This window comes from Zophobas morio, unplaced genomic scaffold (assembly GCF_036711695.1).
Source record: "Zophobas morio isolate AGI-343-1 ecotype UQ-CSIRO unplaced genomic scaffold, CSIRO_AGI_Zmor_V1 ptg000024l, whole genome shotgun sequence".
In the NCBI taxonomy this organism is placed as follows: domain Eukaryota; kingdom Metazoa; phylum Arthropoda; class Insecta; order Coleoptera; family Tenebrionidae; genus Zophobas; species Zophobas morio.
The window spans coordinates 5,648,257-5,663,815 of NW_026972129.1; positions in this window are offsets into that span (position 1 = coordinate 5,648,257).

Consider the following 15,559-nt stretch of genomic DNA (forward strand, 5'->3'; position numbering starts at 1 on the left):
TGGAAAATCAATCGTCATTGTATGCCATATCAAAGTCACAAATTTACCAGCCACAGGAAATTCTCGTGAGAGTTAATTTTTATTCACTTCGGCGTTGGGATATTGGTCGAGTTAATTTCGTATACTCTACATGTAAATGATTCGGTAATCGCGAAATACAAAATTTTCAAATTGCACAATATTTTTTTATAAAATCATTTGGTGTAAAATGATGGTGCTTCCCTTCCTGCGAAGAAACCCTACGGCGCAAACGTCAAGCGCCACAAGTAACTACCGATTAAATTTCTATATACCGTAAAATGTCTATATATGGGACATTACCACCACAGAACAGTCCACCTTTATGGGACACAAGGTCAATTTTTTAAATTTAGCACTATATTTAAAATAGGAACTGTTGGAAAATGATGTTTATATCGAGAACCAGAACAAGAAGATTAAAGAGAACGAGAGCAAGAAAAAGAAGTCGATTGTTTCAGATTTTAGTCTTTAAATGATTTCTTAACTTTCACAAAAGAAATATTTCTGTTTTTGTAGTATTGGTAATTTCTGCCTGTTTGATATCTGATTGGTGATTTTTTTTTTAAAGGCTTCTACCTGTTGGACAGTATTATTGTTGTTGTTATAAAATGTTATGATATAGCATTATTCCTAATGGTTATGCAACCACCATGACATAGCCGCTAAGCCAGTAGCCAACTAGTCGATGTGTCTCCGTACAGGAAAACAAAGACAACCGAGGGAACAAGAGATGGTGGAAAAGAAGACGGCCTCGGTCCCTTTACGATTCGTGCCAGGCACGGATACAGGATTTCGTTTGGGGGGAGGGGGGGGGGGGCAATTTTTGTGAGATTTTACCTATCTCCCAGAAATTCGTTCTAAACAAAAAATTTATAAATTTTTAACTAGTGTACTCTTTTTCACATAACATGGGTGACATTTGGTTGTTTTCGTTACACGTATAGTGTACAGTAGAACCTCGATAATCCGAATTAATTGGGAAAAAGGTGTGTTCGGATCAACGATTTGTTCGGATCAGCGATTTTCCCAAAAATCTGAAAGGAAATTGAATACAACTTCATACACAGTTGAAAACAAACTTCAAGAAATAAACCTTAATTTTATTAATCAAAATTAAAGAATTCTTAAGCAACAATGGATAATAGATACATTCTAAAAAAATATTACTCCGTGACCATAAACACGCTATCGTTTTGGAATCAACACGCCGGAATCTATACCCTGACTTTTTTCAGAATTTTTAGACGAATTTTTCAAAAATGAAATTTTCCATTTTGTATTCTCGACGATTTTCGAAATTTAACTAAATACATTTTCTTGTAAATTTTGGGCCTCAGAAGTCACTTCTGGCTTCATTTCTTCGATAACTTAAACAATTTTTCCAGATTCGTCCAGTTGAAAAACTCATGGCAATTTTTAAAAATTTCGAAAAATTCGAATTTCACACCGAATTTTCGAAAACATTGCTTGGTTACCATTAACATGCTATATTTTTGGAATCAGCACGTCGGGATATACATATATCCCTGAATTTTTTCAGAATTTTTAGGAAACTTTTTCAAAAATGAAATGTTCCTCATGCAAATTTCGACCCATTTTCGACGATTTTCGAAATTTAACTACCTAAATACCTTTTCTTGTAGATTTCGGGCCTCATTTCTTCGATAACTTCAACCTTTTTTCCAGAATTAGTTAATTAATTCAGTGTATTGAAATATAGCAATTTTTAAAAATTTCAAAATATTCCATACAACATATGTAGAAAGATCTTGCGTCATTTTTGCAAGTAGGTGCGTGTTTCCAAGTTCAGTTCGGATTGCAGAGTTTTTGTTCGGATTAAAGAAGCATCGACTTCAAATAGCCTCTGTTCGGACTACTGGATATTCGGATAATCGTGAATTCGGATTATAGAGGATGTAGGTACTGTATTTACAAAATGAAATACGATTTCAAAATTTTGAAATTGGTCAAAATAAAGTACCTCGGTCGTGTGTCAGGAGGGGGGGGGGATAATTGCACCCATTGCCCCCCCCCCCTGGATCCGCGCCTGATTCGTGCGGTCCAGTGAAGCAGTTGATTGCAGTATCGTTATTGTTCATACCTTACCTCCGTTGTTATATTATTAAAATAAAACGTTAAAACACAGTACGCATCTTCAGTAATATTTGGTGTACTCCGACCAAGTGTAGAATACTTTACTGTCGCTATTTTTTTAAACTAAAACATAGTTAACTGTTTGGTTTTGATAATTTGTAAATGTACGTCAACCGTTCATTAAAAGCAAAAACCAACAAATTCAAAATAAGAGCTCGTTAGGGTGTCTTTCTATACAGAAACATGAAACATCATATATCAAAATCACATTATTTCATGATATCATTCATATCGTCCAGCCCCGTAGCTACGGGGGGGCAAGATGGAGCTGAGCCCCCCCTAGCAGTTGTGGTTGCCCCCCCCCCCCTGGAATACTTAGACATTATAAATTTCAAATTAGTAATAAAATTTCAATATAATGCTGATTGCTAAAGCATATTTAGTAGCCCCACCTGGCCACCCTTTATTTTCTTACAGGGTATGTTATTTGGCAATATATACGAATTTTTAGATGCAGTACAACTGTTTGTAAATCTACATTCTCTGAATCGATCGCAATGACGCATCAAAGATTGGCAAACTTGGTTTTTCTGGCTTTTGAAAAGTACCGTACCAATTCTTTGGACTTGGACAGGTTTTTACGAAAATTTAATTGCGGAAAAAACGACGTTTACGATTATTTTAATGAAAAAATAAAGCAGTTATCTGAGTACATTATTGAAATATATATATTTACATGAAGCCCCCTCTGTCGACAAACTTGCCCCCCCTGAATAAGTTTTCTAGCTACGGGGCTGATATCGTCATATTAGTTTTTCCGTCGTTTGAATATCAACTCTGCGCACCTGATGTTCACCATGACATACAAAAATATAAAAAAGTCTACGTTAATTTGAGGCTTGCTTATTACCGATTATATATTTTTTAAGACTTTAAGTACCTATAATCAATGAAGAGTCGAAATACTATAAGAAAAATGTGGGTCACCACAGTCTGCCATTTGAGTTTTGACCAGTAACGTATCATTTTCGTTTTGGAATAATGTACTGTAATACCCCAAACATCCAGTCGAAATGAGCCATCTGCACAAAATTATAAACTTTCAAAAATTTAAAGTTTGGCCTTGAGTTGTAATCGTCAACAAAATAGAAACTTACGTTGTGCTTTGAAAACGACGGAATGCGTTCAAATGCTAAGTGGAAAACACTAGGTACTCGTGAAAAAGTGACCTTATCTCAAAATGCAAAATATGGAGGACACATCGTTTATTCCTCCTTCCTGGCGACAGCCTTCTCAACTTTCAATAATCAAATGTTAAAAACTGATATCCAAATCTTTGAATATTATGAACTTACACCCAAAGAAAGAAAAATTCTATTCAAAATAATGGTCCTAGTGTCAATTTATTACGACGGTATTGTGGCAAATTTAAAGTTTGGTAGTCGACCCAGAAAGGGACTGAAGTTAAAATGATTGTAAACTATGCAAACGAGTAGCGGCAGCGGGTACGGGGCGCTTTCTCGTGAATGTCTGTTTCCACTAACAATAGCTACAACATACTAAGCGCTTCTAACAAGAAGAAACCCACCGCACCGATGAGGCTATGCCCCAGTCCTCGCAAAGGAGACTAAGCAAAATCCAGTATTGTAGATAAACATTCACATGAACAATGACAATGAGAGAACAACTGTAACGTTCGGCCACACGATCGTGCGTTTATCTCGATTATGGTTTAAAATACGTAGACTTAGACAAAGCCACAACTGGTACTATAATAAACTCAAAGTCATTTAGTAGATAAAGGTGCCACATTGGAATGCCACATTGTCGACGTCATAATGGAGCTTTCAAATGGCGCAAAATTTGTCCGTTTTAAATGCTCGAGTAACGCACTGAAAACAGAAAAATCGTGCCCGCTTCGTCTTTAAAATTTCATTGCCGTATTAATAAAAATTTTTAAACAAAAACGTTGTCTTTACAAGTCATTGCCATTTTTTATTAGTTTATTACCTTTTTTTATTGCAAAAAAAAAAATGTATTAATTGGTTTACTTTTCCCAAACAAATTTATATTTAATTCATTATAATGTTCAATTTACGAGAACATTATGACTAAACACTAACACTAAATTCGCAGAGTCGAATTTTTTAATTTACATGCACAGGATTATTCACAGTATTCACGAGAGAAAAGCTCCATGCCTAAAAAAATTCAAAATGTAACCAACACTACTATTGTATAGCAGTCTTTGATAATTATAACATAATTAGCTGTTTGTTGTGAGAATTTGGAAATAAATGTCAATTTTTAGGTTACAACCAAAACAAATTCAAAACAAGAGCTCGCCCTATACGGATAATGTTTAAACGCGAAATTGAAGCCGTATTTTTCTGCACTTACCATATCAAAATCATGTCAGTCAATCAGTCATTTCGTCGGTTTAATACATTTTGCATCAATTCTTCTGAAATATCCAGTTTTAATATGGATGATACAACAAAACAGATAACTATGTTTAACGTAAAAAAAAGTGATATAGTTTCCTCAAACCTATAAGGCGTTTATGGCTTTGACGTTTAAAGTACTTTACAGCCGACCCTTCATAAAGCTTAGTAAATGTAAACCATGCCACGTTCCAGGGACGGCCGAGACGCGAAGGACCGGACTAAGAGTAATTTTGTTTTTAACGTTTCTTCCGTACCTTAATTATTTAATCATTATTCTGCACATTTGAAAATATTATTAAGATACTGTAAGCAAAAAACATAAAATCTGTAATAAGTAAAACTGGCCCACTAAGTTTTTTGATAAATCAACTAATTTTGACGATGTCACCGTCCTTTGTTTCAAATCCAGAGGGTACATTCATATTGCTGTTATATTAAAAATAATACATGACTACAGAGCGAAAAGTATGCAGAAACATTTTGAGAAATATGATCATTTAATATGCATGAAATTTATGCAAATATGCTGTAACTTTATTAATATACATATGCCGAGATATGCAGTTGCATATCCTCCAAAAATTGAAAAGAAGTGTAATAACACAACTAAATTTATTTACAAATTATAAAAAGAGGTTTATCAAACTTAATTTTTTTAATAAAAAATACATAGATAAATAAAATTTTTTAAAATTATTGTCTTACACTAAATAGTGACAAATAAATAATAGTTATTTATGTACCAAGTCAGTAAAGTGATTCTTTATGGAACGAGTCTGAGATTATGAGCCGAGCGAGCGAAGCGCGCGAGGCGAGTAACAGGCGAGTTCGATAAAGATCCTTTACTGACGTGGTGCATACAAATTTTTATCGCCAACCTTAAAAATTTATAATTAAAAATAATGGAAATGTTATGACTTATCACATTTTATTATGACAGTAAACATATAATAACAATGAGTCAAAAGATATCTACTTATTACTTGTTATATTAAATGTAAATGTACAACCTGACGGATTATAAAAATTGAGTCCTGAAGTCGAAGGAGTTTGAAGTGAAAATGTTTGAGGATTAGCCGTGCTAATAATTTCATTAGGTGAATCTTGAGTAAAATTATCATTGGTATAGTAGCCTGCATAGATATTGTAGCCGTCCATAGAGTCGAGATTTGCGAATAAAAATAAAATAAAACCGGCTCAAACGGAGCCAACGACGGCTTGCAAGTTCTGTCACTACGGCACGCGTCATATCACACAGGGGTGTATTTAAGGCTGTTTGCACAAAATCTTAGGGTTACTGTAATCTTACTATTTTCTATCTACGACAAACGATTTGTCACACAGCTACGAAACCGATGAATTAGAGAAAGATGGAAGTTTGAAAATTTATTTCAACAAGTGTAATAACCGTTTGGTGCAACACAATTGGTTCAAGCAAACTAAAATATGACAGGAAACAAACAGTCCACGTGGACTAGTTTATAGGCGTGTTTGCTGCTATATAAGATGACCAGGTTTTTCGCTCCACCTGCCTCCGCAACGATGAATATACCATACCACAACTTGTGTACAGTGAACAGAGCTTCGATTTTATTGACGAGATTCAGCTCAGAGATTAAACAGATTATATCATAACGGAAAAAATGACATTTAACATTAAATACGTCTCTGTGCAACGTGTGCCAGAGTGATGTCAGACTTTGCAAGCCATCGTCGGCTCCGTTTGAACCGGTTTTATTTTATTTTTATTCGCAAATTTCGACTCTATGGACGGCTACAATATCTATGCAGGCTACTATAACAAATATGTTGTCAGTTTGACTTTCACCTAAAATTGTCTCTGCGATTTTCTTTTTATTGAGCACAGATTCCTCAACATAGGACTCTGCAATCGTATCGCTTTTCCACCCTCCGTGGCGTTTTAAATTTTCCTTACTGCCGCCTGCGTTGGCAAAGAGAGTGGCAGATGTTCGACGGAAAAAATGTCCCGTATAAAGTGATGGTTCTGGCAAATGCAAATACGTAGCAATTTTGGTTGGTATACTTCCAAAAGTATGGATCCCTACTGGCTGGACTGTACATTTGTGATTTCTATAAGTTAGAAAAAATCGGTCGTGGGGCGTCTGCTTAGGACGCAAAGCTAAATATTTGTTAAATAATTCTATGGACTTCACTTTTCCTTCAAATTCTGATGTGATTACAAATAATCGAGGCCTGTTGGTTTTTGTTTTAGTTATGTGAACAACAAGAATTGTTTCTTTGTGCTCGATGTCACTTACTTTTAAATTCAGAAGTTCATCATTACGGCAAGCCCCAGCAATGCCAAACACAACACAAATCTAAAATAACACTAGTTTACAAGGTTTTATATCCAAAGACACAAATAGTTGAATCTAAAGGATTTGGGTTCGGGAAATTCAAATCTGAAAGCAGAAAAAATCCATCACGTCAGGTTTTTGAGATATTTATATAAAGATACCCCGGATTTTTTTTCTTTTATACAACTCTTATAACTTTTTTATTTTTAAATATATATGAACATATAGTTCTTTAAGCAAATTTGTATCATTTTAAAAGACCATTTAGGTAAATAAATAACATGAGTGTCAATTTTTCAAGCTACTAGATTGTCATCAATGTGTTATTTAAAATTTTTCAAGTATTGATTTTAGAATAATTGGTTGCTTTTGACTTATCTACGGGAAGTGATAATAAAAATGTGAGGTGTGACCTCACAAAGATCTTTTAAAATGATACAAATTAGCTCAAAGAAATACAGGTTTATCTATAAGAATAAAGTTACAGGGGTTGTATCAAATAAAAGCAACACCCAGTATATATTATAAACATTATGACTGAAAAATTAAAAATGGTTAACACTGACGTTCTTTTATTGGCAGTACTGTCAGTTTCCCTTATAATAGACCAACAGTAACACATTTTCGTCCCAAAAACCTCTATACCTTCATTTTAAGCATATTTGAACAGGTCTTCCCGCTTTAGGTACTATAATTTTACTACAAATGTAACAAAACTGATTTGCACTTACTTTCCACGATCTCGAAGACATTTTTAATGCGACAATTGTGCATTAACATGAATTAGTTTAACACAAACTTGAAGGTAAAGCAAAGTTCATTCTTTTGGATTTATGAAAAAACCTGACGTGATAAGGATTATCCGTTTTTGGATTTGTTATCAGTAAGTAATTTAGAAGTAAAAAATATTTTTTTTATTTTTGGATACGAAAAAAAGTTTAAATTTGTAAACTAGTGTAATTATTACATTTATATCAAATTGGGTTTAAAAAGTTTGCATAAAATACCTTCATCATCAAGTAGATTTCATCCGGAGCATTTAGTAAAAATTTAAGTATTTCAACTTGTGAAAGAGTTTTAGACTTTTTTGGAATATGATTTCTTCCTTTTTGTTTTAAAAAAGCCGTAAGTTTCTTGTATTTACTAATGTCGACGTCATTTTTTACAGAAAGGGTTGCTTTCACCATGGAATAATACGACCACATTGAAGAAGGAGAATACTTTTTAGATAAATCGGAAAAATATGCCAGTAAAACGTTTTCATTATATTTTGTAGTTTCATTTTTGTGGTAGAAGTTCGAAAGACGTCTCTAGCGACTTTCAGGCGGCGTGCATTGAATGTCTTCTTCCATTATTTTCTATATAATTCGCGACAGAACTTTTCTCGTTGGAACCGTGACAGTGACAGACAGAATGTCATACAGTCATGGTTATGTTGACAATTATAAGCGGCAGGTAAAGTGCTTGATTTTTACAGTAAAATAAAGTGTTTGTTTACTCCCGAAAATCGCTATGGTAATGCATGTCTCTATTGCCGGTTGGCGATAAATAGTATATTATTAGCCAAGGTTGCAGAACCAAGCATTCTAGACCGAGCGCAAATTAGAACCCGAGACGCGCAGTGTCGAGGGCTCTAAGTGCGAGGTCTAGAAGTGGCTTTGCAACCGTGGTTAATATACTATTTTTTTCACTAGTAGAAACCATAAGACAATAAACTGAAAAACAAACGTTCAATTTTTTGACGTAACATGATTTTGTTTTGATTTCTAATCAAACTTGATCTAAATCTTCAACACAAAGAAAACCGTTTATACTTGTCGCTGAGTTAATCATTTTATCTTCTACCGTCTACCAACTACCATGCGTATACTCAAGTAATGTTTGTAGCACACATTTGTTCATTTTTTAAGAAATAATCACATCAAACATTTCGTACATAACCTCAATTTTTCTTTTTGAACCCGTGGTAGCAAAAGTTGAATTTGCTACCACTAAATGAGTCGACATTTGCATGCGTCCAAGCTGCTAGTGAAAAAAATAATAAATAGGCCATTTAATTAGTAATATCTGGTTGACCGAGCTTCACTCGGCTCGTTTGGTAGTATTAGATCAGATTAGGACAGATAAATATGCGTAGAGTATGCATTTTGAAGTAGACGCGCTAATTAAAAATACACATTAAAAAAGAAATTCCATAAGCAGCCTTTGTTTTAAACACTGATAAGTGACATGTAGAGATTAAAGAACAGAAAACTGGAATTATTGTTTGACATTTATTACAATCTCATTTGTTACCCAAGTTTTCTCTCTGTCGTTCTTTTTTTTTCCTAGTTCTCTCTCTCGACTCTAGAAAAAGGTCACAACTACATTCTTACTGCCAGAAGAGTTTCGCCTCTGGTCTGGTTAACATACTGAGTTACCGTGCTCTTTTGCGTTATTCCTAATTTCTCAATCTCAACCCTGCTCCCGAAGATGCCACTTACGAAAGTGTGCGAAACGTTGAGGCCAAAAACTCAAATAACACGCTCCCATCCCGGAAAACGATCACACATTGACTCCGACCGTGGAACCTCTGAAATGAATACTTGACAAAATAATCTCAATTGAACTCACTTTCATGTGCCTTTTATCCACTCACTGTTTAGTTTTCGGTAAATTTTCTCACCTCAGAAGGTGAATTTTAACGTCCTCTATACAGTGGAGTATGTTTCGGTACGTACAATAATTGAAGATAAAAAGGTACGTCAAACGTACTGTCAGACTGTCACCCAAACTTCTCTTATAAAACAATCTCGTGTTCGTGTAGTGTCATCTGAAGTTGCCTAGCAACAAATATAATTCACCGCCTGAAAATTGCTGAAAATGCATGAAGCTGTAATTTTCAGAAGTTAAAACTACGATGAATCGATTTCTTGACCCAAAAAACCCCCAACCTGTAAATTTCATCGAAATCGTTAGAGCCGTTTTCGAGAAACCCATTACATATATATATATATATATATATATATATATATATGTTAATGATAACTTTCGACCTCAAATTCTCTCACGTATATATACTTTTGGGCTCAAATTGGAAGTTTCGGCCTCGCCGTAGCTTTTGAGGCCGAAGTGACTCACACATTCAACGTAACATTTGGACTCACGCATATCCAGTGACATCTTTTAACAGTAATTTTAACAATTTTGGTTTGAGAAAAGATTGTTAAGTATAAAAGTTGGTTGCATAGATGATTTACTTAACAAAGCTAATATTATGATTAGGTTTTATATAAATGCGGGAAGTTGTTTGAAGGTAGTAATTTCCAGAAGAATGTTGGAAATTTATCTAAAATTAAAGAAAATATAAAGCAACTGAAAACAATTGGACAGTAGAAGAGCCAAAAATTCAGAAAGAAGTTAGAGAGTAAGAAATAAAAAAAAAAGATACACAACAGCTATAGAATGTAAGAAACGGAAAGTTGAGGACATGGAATGAAGACAGGGAAATTTGGATGAAAAATTTTACAAAGAGAGTTGGAATTAACTGAGCAAGGAAGCATAAAGAGAAGGGGTGGTAATTATAAAAAAAATAGAGAGGGAATGGAAAAGAAAAGCGGGGAGGACAAATGGGGTTTAAAATTGCTTGTTTGAAATATTGCATTATTAAGAAAAATAAACAGAATTTATTTAATGAGTACATAAAATTTTGATTTTGTGTGATTAACAGAAACATGGATACTAAAGAGTAAGGGGAATAAATTGAACAAGGAAAAAGGAAAAGTTGAGGGTGAAGCAAGTGGGGGATCCATAACAGGGGTGACAAAAGATATAAAACAAATCGAAGAGCGGGTAATAGAAGTGGAACGCATAGTGGAAAGAAAGATAAAAGAAAAAAAGAATTTGCATATTGTATTGCATTGGAATTACAAAAAATTTGAAGAAAAAAATTTAAGAAAAAATTGAAGAGTCTAACGAAGAATTTCTTCTGATAGGAGATGGTTTTAACGCCAAAATAGGCAACAAAAGCAGGGAATATAGCGGAGAACGCACAGAAAAATCTAAAGATAAAATTTTAAATAAAGACAGAAAATTTCTATGGAAATTAATTGAAGAAAGAGTTTGGTAGTCTTGAATGGGGTGAAGGAGGGGGATGAAGATAAAGAATTTACCTGTATATGTAACCCAGTAGCTGATGAAGAAGCCGAAACATTTAAATTAGGAGAAAGAATTGATTCCGACCACATGCTATAAGAAGTAAAATTGAGGGATAGAAGTAGAAAAGTCGGAGTCACAAATAAGGAAGTAGATAAAAAGGAGAAGGGAACTGAGCATTATAAAAGATGTTGGAAATTGAATTCAAAAGAAGTAAGCTAAAATAAAATAGAAGAATTAAAAATAACAACTGAAAAAGCAGCAATAAGAAAAGCATTTATAACGAAGAAATCAGAAAAGAGAAACAAATGGCGGGTTAATAGATGCAGAGATTTAAAAACATAAGAAAGAAAATGTTTACGAAGGTGTAAAAAGGGAAAGATAAAAAAGAAGAGTACTGTCCAGCAAGAAATAATAACAGGTCGGTGTGAATAAAAAAAAGAAGAGATTCCGAAAGAAGAAATAAAATAAAAGCCATAAAATCAGAGCAAGAACAAAAATAAGGAAAAACAAAAACATGATCAGTGAAGAAATGCTAATAATACAATGGAAGTACCATTTCATGAAACTAATGAGTGGAAATGAGAGTACTGTAGCGCAAAAGAGTTAAACCGAGAATGCTGAGAGAGTTGGAGGGTCGAAAAGAGGGAAAAGACCAGGGAGGAATGGATTGGTAAATGATGTATGGACGTTTAGAACGGATGATTTGATTGAAAGACTGTGTGAAATAATGAATGAGATGTGGAAAAGTAAAGGTCTCCTCGAAAGTGGCAACAAGGACAAATATGTCCAATGGCGAGTATAAAGGAACCTAGGTACAATGGGGGTTATACTCGTCTAAAGATAATATCAGAAACAACGCCAAGGTACCTAGAGAGAGAAAGAACGAAGGAGAAAAAGTAATTGCTAGACAGAGGGGTGGACATGAAGAAAGAAACAATAACTTTTGCTTAAGCGAAAGCAGAAGAATATATAGGATGTGTGGAGAAGTGCAAGAGACTTTAGAATACATGCTACAAGACTAGAGCGAAATTAAAGAAAAAAGGAAAGTATAACAGAAATATTGAATGAAGATGGAAGAGAAGCAGGGTGGATGAAAGGAGTGGAAAAGAGCGGAGTAAGGCTGGAGCAAAGGGGATGCGATAAAAGAAGTAAATTGTAAAATCCTTGATTGTTGACCATTATTATTGCTATATCACACCAAAATTGTATAAATAAAAATAAATAATTGGCAGAGTGGTGAACTATCTAGCCTAAAATTATTTTCATCTTTTGTACAATTCGGCCTCACAGAATCGTAGAAAACAACTTTCAAACTTACAACCCAAGCTAAAATTAACTTAATAGCAGTTATTTTAATAACAAATAAGAGAAATAAACCTACAAGAAAAAGTCATAATTATGTTATTAATTATGAAGTAACTATTAAAAAAATCTAAAGATTGTGATGCCAAAAGTTACTTAAAATCAAATAATGGCTTTCATCCATAGAAACTTTTGGTCTCATAATTACATGACGAATAACTTTCGGACTCATGTGCTAACATACATTAAAGTACAAGGTACATGAATAAATCTAAAATCGGAAACCCAAAATTTGGTCAAATCGAGGCAGTAAAATTCATGTGAATCAATATTCGGTGCTATATATTCAGGCACACCCCCAAGTGTAAAGATTCAGATTTTTTCCATAATACGAAACATTTTGTATGAAGTTAAAACAAAATTAGACTGTGAAGGGTAGAAGTATCTGTAGACGCATTCATAAAAATATTTTTATTCAAAGTTAAAGTGATAATTTACATTTTTTAAATACTTGCTACTTAGCCAAATATAAAGGACGACAGGTCCAAAGTTGCTATTAATGAGCCAATTATTTTGATATGTTTGTTTCCATATTAGCGTGGGTATAAAGTTGGGTTAGGTAGTTCTGCAATCAACCAATTATTTATTTTTATTTATACTAATTTTGGTGATACCAGTTTCAGGGTTCATCCCCTTCCTCAGCCACCTCGTCAGTAAACCTATAACACTTTAAAAAAGTCAATATTTGGTTAAATTTTTAGACTTATTAGTGTTAATATTATCAGGAATTTGATCTGCCGTTTTTTGAGCCTAAAATACTTGATTGTTGACCATTATTCTTGCTATACCACACGAAAATAGTATAAATAAAAATAAATAATTGGCAGAGTGTTGAACTATCTAACCTAAAATTATTTTCATCTTTTGTAGACTTTGGCCTCACAGAATCGTAGAAAACAACTTTCAAACTTACAACCCAAGCTAAAATTAACTTAATAGCAGTTATTTTAATAACAAATAAGAGAAATAAACCTACAAGAAAAAGTCATAATTGTGTTATTAATTATGAAGTAACTATTAAAAAAATCTAAAGATTGTGATGCCAAAAGTTACTTTAAATCAAATAATGGCTTTCATCCATAGAAACTTTTGGCCTCATAATTACATGACGAATAACTTTCGGACTCATGTGCTAACATACATTAAAGTACAAGGTACATGAATAAATCTAAAATCGGAAACCCAAAATTTGGTCAAATCGAGGCAGTAAAATTCATGTGAATCAATATTCGGTGCTATATATTCAGGCACACCCCCAAGTGTAAAGATTCAGATTTTTTCCATAAAACCAAACATTTTGTATGAAGTTAAAACAAAATTACGACTGTGAATGGTAGAAGTATCTGTAGACGCATTCATAAAAATATTTTTTATTCAAAGTTAAAGAGATAATTTAAATTTTTTTAAATACTTGCTACTTAGCCAAATATAAAGGACGACAGGTCCAAAGTTGCTATAAATGAGCTAATTATTTTGACATGTTTGTTTCCATATTAGCGTGGGTATAAATTTGGGTTAGGTAGAGTTCTGCAATCAACCAATTATTTATTTTTATTTATACTACTTTTGGTGATACCAGTTTCAGGGTTCATCCCCTTCCTCAGCCACCTCGTCAGTAAACCTATAACACTTTAAAAAAGTCAATATTTGGTTAAATTTTTAGACTTATTAGTGTTAATATTATCAGGAATTTGATCTGCCGTTTTTTGAGCCTAAAATACTTGATTGTTGACCATTATTCTTGCTATACCACATGTAAATAGTATAAATAAAAATAAATAATTGGCAGAGTGTTGAACTATCTAACCTAAAATTATTTTCATCTTTTGTAGACTTTGGCCTCACAGACTCGTAGAAAACAACTTTCAAACTTACAACCCAAGCTGAAATTAATTTAACAGCAGTTATTTTAATAACAAATAAGAGAAATAAACCTACGAGAAAAAGTCATAATTGTATTATTAATTGTGAAGTAACTATTAAAAAAAATCTAAAGATTATGATGCCAAAAGTTACTTTAAATCAAATAATGGCTTTCATCCATAGAAACTTTTGGCCTCATAATTACATGACGAATAACTTTCGGACTCATGTGCTAACATACATTAAAGTACAAGGTACATGAATAAATCTAAAATCGGAAACCCAAAATTTGGTCAAATCGAGGCAGTAAAATTCACGTGAATCAATATTCGGTGCTATATATTCAGGCACACCCCCAAGTGTAAAGATTCAGATTTTTTCCATAAAACCAAACATTTTGTATGAAGTTAAAACAAAATTACGACTGTGAATGGTAGAAGTATCTGTAGACGCATTCATAAAAATATTTTTTATTCAAAGTTAAAGAGATAATTTAAATTTTTTTAAATACTTGCTACTTAGCCAAATATAAAGGACGACAGGTCCAAAGTTGCTATAAATGAGCTAATTATTTTGACATGTTTGTTTCCATATTAGCGTGGGTATAAATTTGGGTTAGGTAGAGTTCTGCAATCAACCAATTATTTATTTTTATTTATACTACTTTTGGTGATACCAGTTTCAGGGTTCATCCCCTTCCTCAGCCACCTCGTCAGTAAACCTATAACACTTTAAAAAAGTCAATATGTGGTTAAATTTTTAGACTTATTAGTGTTAATATTATCAGGAATTTGATCTGCCGTTTTTTGAGCCTAAAATACTTGATTGTTGACCATTATTCTTGCTATACCACATGTAAATAGTATAAATAAAAATAAATAATTGGCAGAGTGTTGAACTATCTAACCTAAAATTATTTTCATCTTTTGTAGACTTTGGCCTCACAGACTCGTAGAAAACAACTTTCAAACTTACAACCCAAGCTGAAATTAATTTAACAGCAGTTATTTTAATAACAAATAAGAGAAATAAACCTACGAGAAAAAGTCATAATTGTATTATTAATTGTGAAGTAACTATTAAAAAAAATCTAAAGATTATGATGCCAAAAGTTACTTTAAATCAAATAATGGCTTTCATCCATAGAAACTTTTGGCCTCATAATTACATGACGAATAACTTTCGGACTCATGTGCTAACATACATTAAAGTACAAGGTACATGAATAAATCTAAAATCGGAAACCCAAAATTTGGTCAAATCGAGGTAGTAAAATTCATGTGAATCAATATTCGGTGCTATATATTCAGGCACACC